This window comes from Microcaecilia unicolor, chromosome 8, assembly GCF_901765095.1.
Source record: "Microcaecilia unicolor chromosome 8, aMicUni1.1, whole genome shotgun sequence".
NCBI lineage: Eukaryota > Metazoa > Chordata > Amphibia > Gymnophiona > Siphonopidae > Microcaecilia > Microcaecilia unicolor.
In genome coordinates, this window is record NC_044038.1 from 103467165 (window position 1) to 103485745 (window position 18581).

Below are 18581 nucleotides of genomic sequence, written 5' to 3' on the forward strand. Positions count from 1 at the left end.
GCGCCACAATTTGATGTCAGACCTGAATGGGGCCACTGGTAACCAGACTTGCTCAAAATCATCCATAAAAAGATTGGCAATTGACGGAGCGAACGTGGCACCCATTGCCACGCCCGATCGTTGTAAATAAAATGCTTCCAAAAACATAAAAAAATTCTCCGTCAATGCCAATTTGGTGAGTTGAATTAGGAAGTCCGAACGGACATCATGCGGTCGATCACGAGAATCAAGCACCGTCTGGACGACCCTCAAAGCCTGGTCTTGCGGGATCGATGTATAAAGCGACGTGATATCTATAGTCGCCATAAGAACCTGACTGTTTACTGGCAACTCCACCTCAGATAACAATGTCAAAAAATGGGTTGTGTCCCTTATATAAGTAGCTGTCTTGCATACAAATGGTTTCAAAAATACATCCACAAAAGTAGCTAGTGGTTCCAGGAGAGATCCCTTAGATGATAAAATGGGCCTTCCTGGAGGTTTCTGTACATTCTTGTGAACTTTAGGGAGGGCATACAATACAGGCACTAAAGGAAACTTTGGATTCAAAAACTTGAACTCTTTAGATGTCAAAAATCCTTTTTCCAATCCATCTTCAGTGATGCCTTGTATCAACGATTGCAACCTAGGAGTTGGATCCACTTGTAGACGTTCATACACATCTTCCTGTTGTAACTGGGAATCAATTTCCTGCACATAATCCATACAATCTAATAACACCACCGCTCCCCCTTTGTCAGCTTTCTTTATCACTAACTCTGGGGAAGTTTTGAGCTTTGTTAGGGACAACTGCTCTTCTTTAGTTAGATTGTGCAATACATGGCCGCTGGTGGAAGAAGCAGCCATAGACATGTCCTGTAAAACGAAATCACGATAAACTTGCACCACCGGATCCAACGGGATAGGAGGCATCCAGTTGGATTTACAAATTATTCTGGTCTTATCAAATGTAACTGGTGTATCTCTGAAAAAAATCTGTAACTTGCGTATGAATTTTTCTAAATCCAACCTGAATTGGAACTCATTGAAATTTAACGTGGGTACAAAAGACAAGCCCTTTGAAAGAAGTGACACATCCGATGGAGAAAGAACATGAGAGGATCTCAGAGTGGATGTTTGATGTTGAATTGCTTCTGTGTATGTGTGTTGAAGATAGGTATACCTTTTGTTTGTTTGGTAGTTTTGAGATATGTGTGTGTGGTGGTTCCTTTAAGGTTAATTAAGTAGGTGACACTAAGTGGGGCAGTAAGGTATTTAAGTGGATAAAGCCCTTCTGGTGTGTGCCACTTTTTGCCTCCTTACAGAAAGCCAGCGTTTTGGATGGTAGTTTGTAAGTATTTGAAATGTATGTTTAAGACAGGTATAATTGTTGTTTGGTTGATGGTTTTGAGATATGTGTGTGTAGGTGGTTTTTCAGGTTAATTTAGCAGGTAGCACTGGGTGGGGCAGTAAGGTATTTAAGTGGACAAAGCCCTTCTGGTGTGTGCTATTTTTTGCTTCCACACACAGAGTTAGTAGTCTGGAAGGTAGTCTGTAAGTATTTGGAATTTTGGTTTGGGTTGAGTGGGTCCTTGTTCTTTCAGTGTGTTTAATTAATTGTGCTTTATGTTGTAGGCAAGATTGTCCAGTTGTCAAAGTACGGTCATGCTGAGGGTCCCCCCGTTTGCCCCTAAAGAAGCCCTGTGGTGGTGAAACGGGTCCATTGGGTAGGGAAGCCCGCTGGCGACTGCTTTGCAGCTAAGTGATGTTTAACATTATGGGCAATGCAGCTTTTGATATTTAATATTTGATTTGTTTGTTATAAAATTTGAGCACACAGGAGGATGGTGAGAAAGTGACCAGTGATTGATTTATGCAGTCATAAGGAAGCCCTCTTCAAGCTGTGCTGAGCCACTGAGCTATCTTGTGAAGATATCTTACTAATTGAATGAGTTTTCTTGGTTGGAGAACTACATTTTCCATTGCTGGGGAAAAAACCATTTTTGAACATCTTATATGGACAATGCAAGGATATAAGGATATAAGGGTACTGACCCTTGATTAGGGACATTAACTCTAGACTCTTTAACAACGGAACAGCATGGTATACATGTCATTGTTTGGAAAATATCTGTAATGCATTGGGGGCAATTGGGCAATTTGATCATATTGGTTAAAGCTTTAACTCCTATATAGTATGTAGTGTGGCTGAATGGTGAAGTGAAAGGTTTGAATGAGAGAGTTCCAAGTACTGCATAGAAGGGTACAGGATATTTATGTGTGTGTTATGTCATAAAAAAATTAATCCATTGAAAAAATCAAAAAGAGTATGGGTCTAACGTCTTAAGCCATAAGGCTCTCCAGAGTCAGCCCAGTTTGCGTATAAGTGAAGGAGGTGCAGTCCGCTAGCCAATTAGATCATGCCCCCAACTTGTTGGGATTAAAAGAAACAAAAAGCTGGATGGTCTGTCTAGGCTTTAGTCCACTTCAAATAGAAAGCCAAGGCTCTCCTGCAGTCCAGCACATACAGTGTGCTTTCACCGTAATGGGCATGTTGCCTTGGGGAGAAATGTTGCAGAACAACTGATTGGTTAAAATGGAACTCCGACACTACCTTAGGAAGGAACCTGGGATGCGTAATGCAGAACTATTGTATTGTGATGAAATTTCATGTAAGGTGGATCAGCTACCCTGCGAGCTGATCTGGCCATCACCAAAAATAGACCTTCCAGGTCAGGTACTTCAAGTAGCAGGTATCCAGTGGCTCAAAAGAGTTACCATATTGGATCAGGCTAAAGGTCCATCTAGTCCAGTATCCTATTTCTAACAGTGGCAAATCCAGGCCACAAGTACCTGGCAGAATCCCAAAAAAGTAGAAAGATTACATGTTAATTATTCTTAGGCATACGCAGTTGCTTTCTCCAGGTCTAACTTATATGGTTTATGGACTTTTCTTCCAGGAATTTGTCCAGAGCTTTTTTTTTTTTTTTTAACTCAGCTACACTGTTTTTACCTCATCCTCCGGAGTTCCAGAGCTTAACTATGCCATCAAATGAAAAAATATTATGATTAGTTTTAAATGTATTACTTAGCTACTTCATGGCATGTCCCCTAGTCTTTGTTCTTTTTGAAAAACTAAATCAATTTGTGTTACCCATGCCATTCCACTCACAATTTTATATCATATTTCCCCTCAGCTGTCTCTTCTTCCGACCTTTCTTCATATAAGAGTGGCTCCAACCCCTTTATCATTCCACTATATCTTTTTTGAGATGTGGCAACCAGAATTTTTGAGGACATGTCTGGGCGTCCGGACGGGTTTTGCCAGTCTGCCCGTTTGTCTGGATTTCTGGACAAACGGGCGGCAGGCCTATCCTAGCCTCCCCTTCCCTTACTTACTATCTACTGCCCTGGTGGTCTAGTGACCTCTTTGGGGCAGGAAAGAACCCCCTCCTTCCTGCCCGGAGCGCTGCCCTTGCCCTGCATCCTGTTGCTGTGACGGTCTCGGGATTCAAAATGGCCACCGAGAGTTGAAGCAGCCTCGCGAGACTTCAACTCTCGGTGGCCATTTTGAATCCCGACACCGTCACAGCAACAGGATGCAGGGCAAGGATAAAGCTCCGGGCAGGAAAGAGGGGTCTCTTTCCTCCCCTGAAGAGCTCACTAGACCACCAGGGCAGTAGATAGTAAGTAAGAGGAGGGAAGGGGAGGTGACCCGGAGGAGAGGAGTTGACGGGGGGGGGGGGGGCAGGGGAGGGGAATATGTGACCAGGGGGGAAGGGAATATGTGACAGGGGGCTGGGCGAGGATGCGAAAGGGGTGGGGTGTGGGCGGGACATGTGTCCTCTTTTTGAGAGGACAAAATATGGTAACCCTAACAAAAGAACACTGCATTCTATTCCATGGGTTTTTAATTTCCTCAGGAATTTCTAATGAGAGACTGTCAAAAGCTTTCTATAATTCTAGTTAAGCTATGATGATTATTTTAGAAGCTGTATTCACAATTTGCACATATAAATACCAGCATTTATATGTACATATCAAATAAGTGTAGAAGAAAGCCAGGATTTACACTTACAAATTATGAATATGAGCATGTGGCAAGGGAGGCATGGGTTGGGCGTGGTTAGTAACATAGTAAATGACAGCAGATAAAGACCTGAATGGTCCTTCCAGTCTGCACAACAGTCACACTCATTAATTCATGATTAAACCAACAATGAATATGATACAAAATACTTGATCATGGTCTTTCTTTGGCGTTTCTGGACATAGACCGTAAAAGTCTGCCCGGCACTGTCCTAGCATTCCAGTTACTGAAGTTGCTGTTGGAGCCCTTTCCAGCCCATCCTAGACTGGATTGCCAAATACGGGACACAGACCATACAAATCTGCCTGGCACTGGCCTTAGATCTTCACAGGCGGAGTTGCCATCTAAGTGCCACTTGACACATCCACACATGCAGCCATTTAAGTTTTGAAGTTTTTTTTTTTTTTAAATACTATCCATTTTTTAATTAGAGATCCTCTATGTTCATCCCACACGTTTTTGAATTCCTTCACCTTTTTTGTCTCTACCACCTCCCTCGTAAGGGCATTCCAGGCATCGACCACCCTCTCCGTGAAAAAACATTTTCTGACAACTGCTCTCTCTCCGGGCATAGCCAGCCCTGCAATTTGAGGGGGGATACATTCCTTTCTCTCCCCCTCCCTCCCATGCAGGCATGCTAGGCCTTTGCTGGCAGGGAGGCCGAGCCCCACCAGCCAAATAAATGGACTACTGCCACTCCCTGCTGCTTGTTTCTGGTTCTAAGCAGCATACCGGAAATTCTCAAGCATACTTGCGCGAGAAGTTCTGGTATGCTGCTCAGAGCCAGAATCAAGCAGTTGTGAACAGTGACAGTCCATTTAATTTGGCTGGCAAGGTTCAGTATCCATGCCAGCAAAGGTAATGGAGTCCAGAGATGCCAAGGGTGGCCCATCTCAAAGCTGGAGATTTACTACTGCTATTACTGATTAAAAACCAATGAGTGAGGTTTTTCTTGTAGGCCCCAGGCCCCCAGCCATGTCTAAAACCAGTTTTGGTAGACGCACATTCCAAAAATTGACATATTCTAAACAATAAATAGAAAAGAAAATTCATTTGCTACTTTTGTTGTCTGGCCATTGTATTTTTCTTATTGTGTTGGTCCCAGTCTCTGGTTTCTACTTTCCTCATCTCTTAACTGTTTCGCCAGAGTCTCCTTGTCCATTTGGCACTTCTTTTCTCTTCATGTCCACCATCCATCTTCTTTTTGCATAGCCCTATCTGTCTGACCCAGCATCACCCTGTCTTTCTGTCATGTTGAGCATCTCCTATCTATGTGTTTCTATTGCCCTGTCCAATATCCAACTCTTCTGTGCCCCTGTGTCAGTCTTGGTTCCCTGTCTGTCCTTCCCTCTCCACAAACTCAGTCTATATAAATTAGATAAACAATTTGGCTTCACCGGCTCATCGCTTTCTTGCGGTGGCTAGTTCTCCTTCTTCCGGATCCAATAGCCATCGTCCTTCACTGTCCACTGCAATGCTCCACTGTATGCTCGGCTGTACCTACTCTCTGACTTTAATAACTTAAAGGGAAAGAACAGTAACTCCTAATCTCTGAGCAATATTGATGAACGGACTCTCACCTCTTTGATTTAGGCTGTCACTTTAGAGCACACCTGGAGTTTACTCGCTAGCTATCCAGAAAAATAAATGTTATCCTTTAAGCTTTAGAAACTGCCTCACAGCTATGAGGACTTTAAACCTTCATGGCAACTTGTCCCAGTTCCAGCCTGGTCCTTTAAAATGTCTCTGAGCTGGCTTTATCTTCAGCAAGAGACGGTTTGACAAAAACACCCTTTGTCAATCAATCTGTAATTTGATTTATTCAGTGGGGCCACAAACTCTCCTCAGTCATACTTCTCCTGTCCTTACACAGCCTCCTGACCTCATGCGTCAGCTCTCTGCCTATTATAAAACACACCTGGACAAGTTTAAGTAATTTTGCATTATATTGATGCAGAAGGGTCATAAGAGACCAGGCCATCTGCAGCTTTACATTTGGTTTATTTGGGATTTGGGGGTCTGGATATGGAGATTGGGTGGATGGTAGAATTTATACATTTCTTCACTGTTTTTTTTCGCTACCAGTACTGTTTTCCTTGTCATCTCTGTGCATGGTTTACACATATATTGCAAACACTAGGTTGCCAGATATTAGCGTTGGGGCTGGAAGACCAACATCTCTCTGCTTTGACATAAGTGTTTGCAACGTTCTGAAAGGTAGACATTGGGGGGGGGGGGGGGGGGGAGTGAATAAAAATGGTGATATATTGACAGAATGTGTTGTGTCAAAATTTTAAGTCATTGTTCTTTGTACTGGTATTCATAGTTTGTACTGTTGCTGTATTTTTATCATCACCAGAAAACATTGTTTAACCATAAAACATACTCGGACATCAACTCTCGTACAGAAACCTTGTTGCTCCCATTCACATATGAATTAAGCTAAATTTCTGGGAAAACTGTCACATAAGCAGGCATCAAGCATCACACATCCTGCCTATCTGGACTTAAATACCCAACTGATTAAAGGCTGCGGTCAGAATGTTTACCCCAAGTTGTCAGGGCAACCAGCAGACATGTGCATGCTTGCCCCAAATTCTTTCCCTGAAACCTGCAATTCCCTCATTATCACAGTCACCTAAAACCTTCCAAAAAGAATTATCTCCCCCTCCAGTAAACTGCCATATCTTGCAAAAGTCTTCTGCTGTGTGTTTCTCTTCCTTTTTGCTGCCTCCCTTTCATTCTACATGCTGGCTGTGAGCCAGCACTCTCTCCGCTGCACGGCTCTGCCAAGCACTGGCGCTGCCCTATGCACAGTCATGGCTGCCAGGCATGGGCACACAGCTTCCCGAAGCCATAAGCTCCTTCCCGAGCCAAACCTCTCTTCAAGGAGGCCTCTTAAACTCTTCCTCATCTTACCCCTATAACCAGCCATTTAATTTGGGTCAATACAGGCCACAAAACAACCCCACAACTCCCGACGCAAGCCTGCACTGCTCCAGGGTGTGCGTGTGCACCCTATGATCACTGTGCACACACACATGTGTGATGACATCATCACACACCCACAAGCAAGCCCTAGCACCACTGATGTTAGCATCCATAGCCCTACTCAGCCGCGAGTTCCAGACCCCATGCCCACCTGAACCAGAGTGCCTGCAGTGATCTCACCTGCCATAATCCTGCAGAAAGTGGAGGAGAAGCGGGATTTCATGGGCCCAAGCACTTCCTGATTCACAGGTATGCCCTTCTGCCTAAATGGGCTGCCAAGCCCACAGCACTTCTGCCCCAGCCATGGGGAACAAAATCCCCTCACCAGGGCTGGTGAGTAAATTTTTTTTTTAAACTAAACCTCCTTATTACACACATCTCCCATGGACAGACATGTCATTCCGACATTTCTTCTAAAACAACCACCCCAAACTATATAATTTTCATCTCCATACCACCCACCGTATAGTGAATGTTCATCTTCTTCCTTCAAAGAAGATAACAATATTTTTCCAGGAAAGTAGGTCTTTTCCCTTAAGTACATAAAGTGAATGATACATACCTGTAGCAGGTGTTCTCCGAGGACAGCAGGCTGATTGTTCTCACGACTGGGTGACGTCCGCGGCAGCCCCCACCAACCGGAAGAAGCTTCGCGGGCGGTCCGCACGCAGGGCACGCCCACCGCGCATGCGCGGCCGTCTTCCCGCCCGTGCGTGACCGTTCCCGCCAGTTGAATGACAAGCAAGAAACAACATGAAAACGCAACTCCAAAGGGGAGGAGGGAGGGTAGGTGAGAACAATCAGCCTGCTGTCCTCGGAGAACACCTACTACAGGTATGTATCATTCACTTTCTCCGAGGACAAGCAGGCTGCTTGTTCTCACGACTGGGGTATCCCTAGCTCTCAGGCTCACTCAAAACAAGAACCCAGGTCAATTGAACCTCGCAACGGCGAGGGTATAACAGAAATTGACCTACGAAGAACAACTAACTGAGAGTGCAGCCTGACCAGAATAAATTCGGGTCCTGGAGGGTGGAGTTGGATTTACACCCCAAACAGATTCTGCAGCACCGACTGCCCGAACCGACTGTCGCGTCGGGTATCCTGCTGGAGGCAGTAATGTGATGTAAATGTGTGGACAGATGACCACGTCGCAGCCTTGCAGATCTCTTCAATAGTGGCTGACTTCAAGTGGGCCACTGACGCTGCCATGGCTCTAACACTATGAGCCGTGACATGACCCTCAAGAGCCAGCCCAGCCTGGGCGTAAGTGAAGGAAATGCAATCTGCTAGCCAATTGGAGATGGTGCGTTTCCCGACAGCGACCCCTAGCCTGTTAGGGTCGAAAGAAACAAACAATTGGGCGGACTGTCTGTGGGGCTGTGTCCGCTCCAAGTAGAAGGCCAATGCTCTCTTGCAGTCCAATGTGTGCAACTGACGTTCAGCAGGGCGGGTATGCGGCCTGGGGAAGAATGTTGGCAAGACAATTGACTGGTTAAGATGGAACTCCGAAACCACCTTCGGAGGGAACTTTGGGTGGGTGCGGAGCACTACTCTGTTGTGATGAAATTTGGTATATGGAGCATGAGCTACCAGGGCTTGAAGCTCACTGACCCTACGAGCTGAAGTAACTGCCACCAAGAAAATGACCTTCCAGGTCAAGTACTTCAGATGGCAGGTATTCAGTGGCTCAAAAGGAGGTTTCATCAGCTGGGTGAGGACGACGTTGAGATCCCATGACACCGTGGGAGGCTTGATAGGGGGCTTTGACAAAAGCAAGCCTCTCATGAATCGGACGACTAAAGGCTCTCCAGAGATGGCTTTACCTTCCACACGATAATGGTAAGCACTAATCGCACTAAGGTGATTCCTTACTGAGTTGGTCTTGAGGCCAGACTCTGATAAGTGCAGAAGGTATTCAAGCAGGTTCTGTGCAGGGCAAGAACGAGGTTCTAGGGCCTTGCTCTCACACCAAACGACAAACCTCCTCCACTTGAAAAAGTAACTCTTTTTAGTGGAATCCTTCCTAGAGGCAAGCATGACACGGGAGACACCCTCAGACAGACCCAACGCAGTGAAGTCTACGCCCTCAACATCCAGGCCATGAGAGCCAGGGACTGAAAGTTGGGGTGCAGCAACGCTCCGCCGTTCTGCGAGATGAGAGTCGGAAAACACTCCAATCTCCACGGTTCTTCTGAGGACAACTCCAAAAGAAGAGGGAACCAGATCTGACGGGGCCAAAAGGGCGCTATCAGGATCATGGTGCCGTGGTCTTGCTTGAGCTTCAGTAAGGTCTTCCCCACCAAAAGTATGGGAGGATAAGCATACAGGAGGCCGGTCCCCCAATGGAGGAGAAAGGCATCCGACGCCAGTCTGCCGTGTGCCTGTAGTCTGGAACAGAACAGAGGCAGCTTGTGGTTGGTCTGAGAGGCGAAAAGGTCCACCGAGGGGGTGCCCCACTCTCGGAAGATCTTGCGTACCACTCTGGAATGGAGCGACCACTCGTGCGGTTGCATGACTCTGCTCAGTCTGTCGGCCAGACTGTTGTTTACACCTGCCAGGTATGTGGCTTGGAGGAGCATGCCGAACCGGCAGGCCCACTGCCACATGCCCACGGCTTCCTGACACAAGGGGCGAGATCCGGTGCCCCCCTGCTTGTTGGTGTAATACATTGCAACCTGATTGTCTGTCCGAATTTGGATAATTTGGCAGGACAGCCGATCTCTGAAAGCCTTCAGTGCGTTCCAGATCGCTCGGAGCTCCAGGAGGTTGATCTGCAGATCCTTTTCCTGGAGGGACCACAGACCCTGGGTGTGGAGCCCATCGACATGAGCTCCCCACCCCAGGCGAGATGCATCCGTCGTCAGCACTTTCGTGGGCTGCGGAATGTGGAATGGACGTCCCAGGGTCAAATTGGTCCGAATGGTCCACCAGAGCAGTGAAGTGCGGCAACTGGTGGAGAGGCGGATGACATCTTCTAGATTCCCGGTGGCTTGGAACCACTGGGAAGCTAGGGTCCATTGAGCAGATCTCATGTGAAGACGAGCCATGGGAGTCACATGAACTGTGGAGGCCATATGACCCAGAAGTCTCAACATCTGCCGAGCTGTGACCTGCTGAGACGCTCTGGTCTGCGAAGCCAGGGCCAGGAGGTTGTTGGCCCTCGCCTCGGGAAGGAAGGCCTGAGCCGTCTGGGTATTCAGCAGAGCTCCTATGAATTCCAGAGACTGGGTTGGCTGGAGATGGGACTTTGGGTAATTTATCACAAACCCCAGCAGCTCCAGAAGTTGAATAGTGCACTGCATAGACCGGAGGGCTCCTGCCTCCGAGGTGCTCTTGACCAGCCAATCGTCGAGATATGGGAACACGTGCACTCCCAGCTTGCGTAGGTAGGCCGCTACCACCACGAGGCACTTTGTAAACACTCGTGGGGCAGAGGCGAGCCCAAAGGGCAGCACACAATACTGAAAGTGCCGTGCGCCCAGGCGGAATCTGAGATACTGTCTGTGAGCTGGCAGTATCGGGATGTGAGTGTATGCGTCCTTTAAATCCAGGGAACATAGCCAATCGTTTTTCTGAATCATTGGCAGAAGGGTGCCCAAGGAAAGCATCCTGAACTTTTCTTTGACCAGGAATTTGTTCAGGCCTCTCAGGTCTAGGATGGGACGCATCCCCCCTGTTTTCTTTTCCACAAGGAAGTACCTGGAATAGAATCCCTGCCCTTCCTGCCCGGGTGGTACGGGCTCGACCTAATTGGCGCTGAGAAGGGCGGAGAGTTCCTCTGCAAGTACCTGCTTGTGATGGGAGCTGAAGGATTGAGCTCCCGGAGGACAATTTGGTGGCGGGGAGGCCAAATTCAGGGCGTATCCGCACCGCACTATTTGAAGAACCCACTGATCGGAGGTTTTGAGAGGCCACCTTTGGTGAAAAAATTTTAACCTCCCTCCGACCGGCAGATCGTCCGGTATGGACACTTTGAGGGCGGCTATGTTCCCGTGGATCCAGTCAAAAGCCCGTCCCCGGCTTTTGCTGTGGAGGCGCAGGGGGCTGCTTAGGTGCACGCTGTTGACGAGAACGAGCGCCGGAAGCTGCTCGGGTCCAGGAGACTGCACCGAAGTGCTGGGACCCTGACGTGTCGGTACCTCCACCACCGAGGGGGACCTTTCATGAGGTACCTTGTCAAACGCCTTTTGAAAATCCAGATACACAATATCAAACGGTTCCCCTTTGTCCACATGTTTGTTTACTCCTTCAAAGAATTGAAGTAAATTGGTCAGGCAAGATTTCCCCACACAAAAGCCGTGCTGACTCGGTCTCAGTAATCCATGTCCTCGGATGTGCTCTGTAATTTTGTTTTTAATAATAGCCTCTACCATTTTCCCCAGCACTGACGTCAGACTCACCGGTCTATAATTTCCCGGATCTTCCCTGGAGCCTTTTTTAAAAATGGGCGTTACATTGGCCACCCTCCAATCTTCCGGTACCACGCTCGATTTTAAGGATAAGTTGCATATCACTAGCAGTAGCTCCGCAAGCTCGTTTTTCAGTTCTATCAGTACTCTAGGATGAATACCATCCGGTCCAGGAGATTTGCTACTCTTCAGTTTGCTGAACTGCCCCATTACGTCCTCCAGGTTTACCGTGAAGTCAGTAAGTTTCTCCGACTCGTCCGCTTGAAATACCATTTCCGACACCGGTATCCCACCCAAATCTTCCTCGGTGAAGACCGAAGCAAAGAATTCATTCATTCTCTCCGCTACGTCTTTGTCTTCCTTGGTCGCCCCTTTTACCCCTCAGTCATCCAACGGCCCAACCGATTCTTTTGCCGGCTTCCTGCTTTTAATATACCGAAAAAACTTTTTACTATGTTTTTTTGCCTCTAATGCTATCTTTTTTTCATAATCCCTCTTGGCCTTCTTTATCTGTGCCTTGCATTTGCTTTGACACTCCTTATGCTGCTTCATGTTATTTTCAAATGGTTCCTTCTTCCATTTTCTGAAGGCATTTCTTTTAGCCCTAATAGCTTCCTTCACCTCACTTTTCAACCAGGCCGGCTGTCTTTTGGACTTCTCTTTCTTTTCTAATTTGAGGAATATGTATGGCCTCGGCCTCCAGGATGGTATTTTTGAACACAGCGTCCACGCCTGTTGTACAGTTTTTACTCTCTCAGTTGCCCCCCTAAGTTTTTTTTTTACCGTTCTTCTCATTTTATCATAGTCTCCTTTTTTAAAGTTAAACGCTAACGTATTTGACTTTCTGTGTACAGTTACTTCAAGGTCGATATCAAAACTGATCATATTATGATCACTGTTATCAAGCGGCCCCAGTACCATAACGTTCCTCACCAGATCATGCGCTCCACTAAGGACCAAGTCTAGAAGTTTTCCTTCTCTCGTCAGCTCCTGCACCAGCTGCTCCATAAAGCTGTCCTTGATTTCATCAAGGAATTGTACCTCTGTAGCGTGTCCCGATGTTACATTACCCAGTCTATATTTGGATAATTGAAGTCACCCATTATTATCACATTGCCCATTTTGTTCGCGTCTCTGATTTCTTTTATCATTTCTGCGTCTACCTGCTCATCCTGGCGAGGCGGACGGTAGTACACTCCTATCACCGTTTTTTTCCCTTTTATACATGGAATTTCAACCAACAATGATTCAAAGGTGTGATTTGTGTCCTGCTGAATTTGTAATCTATCTGAGTCAAGGCTCTCGTTAATATACAATGCTACCCCTCCACCAGTCCGGTCCACCCTATCACTACGATATACTTTGTACCCCGGTATGACAGTGTCCCACTGGTTATCCACCTTCCACCAGGTCTCAGTAATGCCTATTACATCCAAGTTTTCATTTAGTGCAATATATTCCAACTCTCTCATCTTATTTCTTAGACTCCTAGCATTTGCATAAAGACATATCAGAGTATGTTTGTTGTTCCTATTTGCATGATGCTTAGTACCTGACACTATTGATTTGACATCTTTTGTCTGATCTTTAGTTGTATTTAAGGGCACCTGGCCTACCACGGTCTGATGTGCAACCTCACTATCCAGAAACCCTATCCTCCCTGTTTGTGAGGTATCTTTGCAAGATACCTTTTCCCGAACCATGCGCTTTTGAGCGACTGTCGGCCTTCCCCCTATTTCTAGTTTAAAAGCTGCTCTATCTCCTTTTTAAATGCCGATGCCAGCAGCCTGATCCCACCCTGGTTAAGGTGGAGCCCATCCTTTCGGAATAGGCTCCTCCTTCCCCAGAATGTTGCCCAGTTCCTAACAAATCTAAAACCCTCCTCCCTGCACCATCGTCTCATCCACGCATTGAGACTCTGGAGCTCTGCGTGTCTCTTGGGCCCTGCGCGTGGAACAGGTAGCATTTCAGAAAATGCTACCCTAGAGGATCTGGATTTGATCTTTCTACCTAAGAGCCTAAATTTGGCTTCCAGAACCTCTCTCCTACATTTTCCTATGTCATTGGTACCCACATGTACCAAAACAGCGGACTCCTCCCCAGCACTATCTAGAATCCTATCTAGGTGACGCGTGAGGTCCGCCACCTTCGCACCAGGCAGGCAAGTCACCAGGGGATCCTCACGTCCACCAGCCACCTAGCTATCTATATGCCTAATCATCGATTATATCTCCTATTTCTCCTAACTATATCCACATTTACACATCCAGTTATCTCTGTGTGCAAATCCACACTCGCATCTGTGTCTTCGCTACTGAGTATTGGATCCTCTATATCATCTATTTCATTCCTCCCTATTCAGTCATTTTCAAACTCAGTTACTAAAAAGCAAGGTCTCTCCACAACACTCTCTTCACTTCCACCATTACTCTCAGGACCCACATTACTTCTCCCATCAACTGCTGAATCAGTGGGACAACTATTTTCTGGCATTACAGTTTTAGTCCTACTTAACATAGGGTAAAGTAGCAACTTAACTTTTTTTCTATGGACTATTTTACAAGAACCATCTGATGCTTTTTTTATTATCTTTGATCTTGTAAGTGCTCCCCTCCAGTTCATAAATGTTAACCACTTCATAAGGTACTTCCTCCCATCAATCTTTAATTTTACCTTGGCCTCGCACCCTACTGTTGCGTTTCACCCTATCACCTCAGAAAAACAATGCTCACTGAGACCTACTGTCAAAAAGTCGTTTTCAAGCCTCTGCTTGCTGTGAGGACGTTCTCTGAGCAATTTTGTAGGCTTTGTATAGTCTTTATTTGTGCAACATAACCCATTCATCTAACTTGCAGGCTGGCTCATCTTCTTCTATCTTAACTTGCAAGTCATATAGCAATCGTGAATCCCGCCCGAACATGAGATACAATGGTGAGTACCCAATCGAGCTATGCTGTTAAAAACATAGAACATAAGAACAGCCATACTGGGTTAGACCAATGGTCCATCTAGCCTAGTATCCTGTGTCCAACAGTGGCCAAGCCAGTTAGTTTGGGCAAGTACTTCGCCCATTTTTTATTTTTCTCCTCATCTAGCATGAATAGCATTTCAAAGATGGTACAATTAAATTTTTCACACTGTGCATTCCCCTATGGATGATATGCTGTTGTTTTACTTTTTTTCATTCCATACAAATTTACAAAGCTCCTGTATAACTTCAGATTCAAAGTTCCGTCCCTGATCTGAATGGAGCTGCAATGGGCACCCATAACAGAGTCGCCAAGGATGGCCCATCCCAAAGCTGGAGATTTAAAGGCCAATGAGTGAGATTTCTCTCATGGGTCCTTGCCAAGTCTTAAACCAGCTCTATGTTTCAACATTTTATTGGAAAGTCATCTTAACACACATAGAGGCATATTTTCAAAGCACTTAGACTTACAAAGTTCCATTGTAACCTATGGAACTTTGTAAGTCTAAGAGCTTTGAAAATGAGCTTCATAGTCATTCAACTCTTTGTACAACGAAATAAAATACATCAATCTGACATCAGAGTGAGTTGATGTTTGTTATTTATAATTTTATAGTTTGCTCCCCCCCCCCCCCCTTTCCCTACTTCTCCCCTTCCCTCAGAGCCCTGTATGTGTTACCAATTTAACAAGGGATAAGTATAGGTATTCATTGTTCATTTGCACATAGTGCTGTAGTCCGTATCCTTCCCAATCCTCCTAATCTAAGTACAACACTGGAAACTAATTAACAACATCTTGTCTGAGAAGGAGCCCTTGTTCTGGTGGCTCCCTCTCTAAAGCTTAACATTAACTGTTAACATGAGTGTTTATAAACCTGGCTCATATACCCGTAGTGATACAACAAATGCACTCACACAGACGGGTGGAACTAGTGACCACATCATCCGTTCCACTCATACTCTAATGTGTCTTATCCTCCCTGTTATCATCCTTCCCTCCCTCCCTCCCCTCCCATTCTCTTTCTCCCCACCCCTATCCCCCCAACATCCCTCCCTCTTCTTCTTGCCAACCGTGCAGGGGAAGGTCTGTTAACGACTGGTCCTCAACTAGAAGGAAACTGATTTATAACTGATTTAGAAGCATACTATGTCAACGTGAGCTCAAGCGCTGTAGATATTAGTTCCAGGTTAGCAAAAATTTTTTTTTCTGTTTTAGGTTACCTTTTGCCTCCTTCGCTTCCCATGTAGCCAGCTCGTGTAGTTGGTTTCGCCATTGCCAATACACAGGCGAATCGGGGGAGACCCAGGTTTGTAGGATGGCCTTGCGGGCCAATAGGCATGCTTTACGGCACTATAGCCTTGCTCCCTCTATCTGTGTTTTAAATGCGCTCTGTGTATCCAACACATAGTGATCCCATGTCCCCCCCAAAGTTCTGCTCGTCGTTTTAGTCATAAACCCTTTAATCTGCTTCCAAAAACTTTGTATTTTCTGGCAGCCCCAGAAGGCATAGTACAGGGTGTGCGGCATTTGAGCACATTTAGCACATTTCATGTCCCTTGTGGATGTCATTTGTCCCCATTGTTGCCCCTAAGTGTAAGCTTGCATGATCACTCTGTATGCACATTCCCTTAGCCTTTCATCTATGGTAAGTAGCGGGATGCGTCCCAGTGTTGCCCTTATCCTATCCCTCCAATGTTACCCCTGACTCCTGTTCCCATTTATATTTGATGTATTCAAAGTTTTTCGGCGGGATACGGTGCATCAATGCTCTATGGAGGGTTGATACTGTGAGTCCCACGGTCTCTAGGTTTTGAAAAAATTGTGTGATTTGACTCCCAAGTTTCAGTTGCAATGCTGACTTATTTAAAGTTTGAATATAGTGTTTAGCTTGAGTGTAAGCAAAACGGTCTCCCCAGGTGTTCCCTATCTTGTCTTGTAACTCCTCAAATTTTATAATGTCCCCATCCTGATTTAGAATGTGCTCTACCTTTGTGATTCCTTGCTCCTCCCATCTGAGAAAGGTGGGATTGCTCCACCCTGGTTCAAAGCTCGGGTTCCCCCTAAATGTTAAGAGTTCTGATATTTCTGGGGTTCCCCCTAACTGTTTGGCTAATGTCTTCCATGCCTTGCGCATTGATTGCAACAATGGGCATCGCTTGAGTGTTGCCGGGAGTTGGCCTTGTGTCAAGTGTAGCAAGGTTATCACATCATATGGGGCAAAATATGCCTGTTCCCTCTCTAAAGGTGTAAATACATTTGTTTGACTCACCCAATCTCCAGAATACTGAGGGAGCTCAGAGAGGTTCTGGCGGGTCCTCTTAAAGACTTGTTTAATAAATCCTTGGAGACGGGAGAGGTTCCAAGGGATTGGAGAACGGCGGAGGTGTTCCTCTTCACAAAAGTGGTGATAGGGAAGAAGTTGGAAACTACAGGCCGGTAAGCCTCACTTCGGTTATTGGAAAAGTAATGGAAGCCATGCTAAAGGAAAGGATAGTGAATTTCCTGGAAGCCAATAAGTTGCAAGATCCGAGACAACATGGTTTCACCAAAGGGAAATCGTGCCAAACGAATCTCATTGAATTCTTTGACTGGGTGACAGGAGAATTAAATCAAGGACGTGCTATGGACGTCATCTACTTAGATTTCAGCAAGGCTTTTGACACGGTTCCCCACAGGAGGCTCTTGAATAAACTAGATGGCCTGAAGATAGGACCCGAAGTGGTGAACTGGATTAGGAACTGGTTGACGGACAGACGCCAGAGGGTGGTGGTGAATGGAGTTCGCTCGGAGGAGGGAAAGGTGAGTAGTGGAGTGCCTCAAGGATCGGTGCTGGGGCCAATTCTGTTCAATATATTTGTGAGTGACATTGCCGAAGAGTTACAAGGTAAAGTTTGTCTTTTTGCGGATGACACCAAGATTTCCAACAGAGTGGACACCCCGGAGGGAGTGGAAAACATGAAAAAAGATCTGAAGAAGCTAGAAGAATGGTCTAACGTTTGGCAATTAAAATTCAATGCGATGAAATGCAAAGTGATGCACTTAGGGAGTAGAAATCCAAGGGAGACGTATGTGTTAGGCGGGGAGAGTCTGATAGGCACTGACGGGGAGAGGGATCTTGGGGTGATAGTATCTGAGGACCTGAAGGCGACGAAACAGTGCGACAAGGCGGTGGCCGTAGCTAGAAGATTGCTAGGCTGTATAGAAAGAGGAGTGACCAGCAGAAGAAAGGAGGTTTTAATGCCCCTGTATAAGACGTTGGTGAGGCCCCACCTGGAGTATTGTGTTCAGTTTTGGAGGCCGTATCTTGCGAAGGATGTTAAAAAAATGGAAGCGGTGCAAAGAAAAGCTACGAGGATGGTATGGGATTTACGTTCCAAGACGTATGAAGAGAGGCTTGCTGACCTGAACATGTACACTCTGGAGGAAAGGAGGAACAGGGGTGATATGATACAGACGTTCAAATATTTGAAAGGTATTAATCCGCAAACGAATCTTTTCCGGAGATGGGAAGACGGTAGAACGAGAGGACATGAAATGAGATTGAAGGGGGGCAGACTCAGGAAAGATGTCAGGAAGTATTTTTTCACGGAGAGAGTGGTGGACGCTTGGAATACCCTCCCGCGGGAGGTGGTGGAGATGAAAACAGTAACGGAGTTCAAACATGCGTGGGATATGCATAGAGGAATCCTGTGCAGAAGGAATGGATCCTTAGAAGCTTAGCTGAAATTGGGTGGCGGAGCAGGTGGGGGAAAAAGGGTGTGATGGTTGGGAGGCGAGGATAGGGGAGGGCAGACTTGTACGGTCTGTACCAGAGCCGGTGATGGGAGGCGGGACTGGTGGTTGGGAGGCGGGAAATACTGCTGGGCAGACTTATATGGCCTGTGCCCTGAAAAGGACAGGTACAAATTCAAGGTAAGGTATACACATATGAGTTTGTCTTGGGCAGACTGGATGGACCATGCAGGTCTTTTTCTGCCGTCATCTACTATGTTACTATGATATGTCTGAGTAGGCAGGATTGGTTATATACTGCTAGGTCCGGTAGTCCTATCCCTCCTGTTTCCAACTCCCCCGCATCATTTTAGCTTGTATCTTGGGTTTCTTTTTTTGCCCAGCAGAATCTACCAAAAGCTCTGTTGA

The 18581-nt window shown here is 46.2% G+C and overlaps 1 protein-coding gene across 1 annotated transcript in view; it reads right to left on the minus strand.

Annotated features, from left to right (window-relative positions):
• HPN (hepsin) overlaps nt 1–18581 on the minus strand; it is a 639182-nt gene that overhangs the window by 182466 nt on the left and 438135 nt on the right. The window lies entirely within an intron of this gene.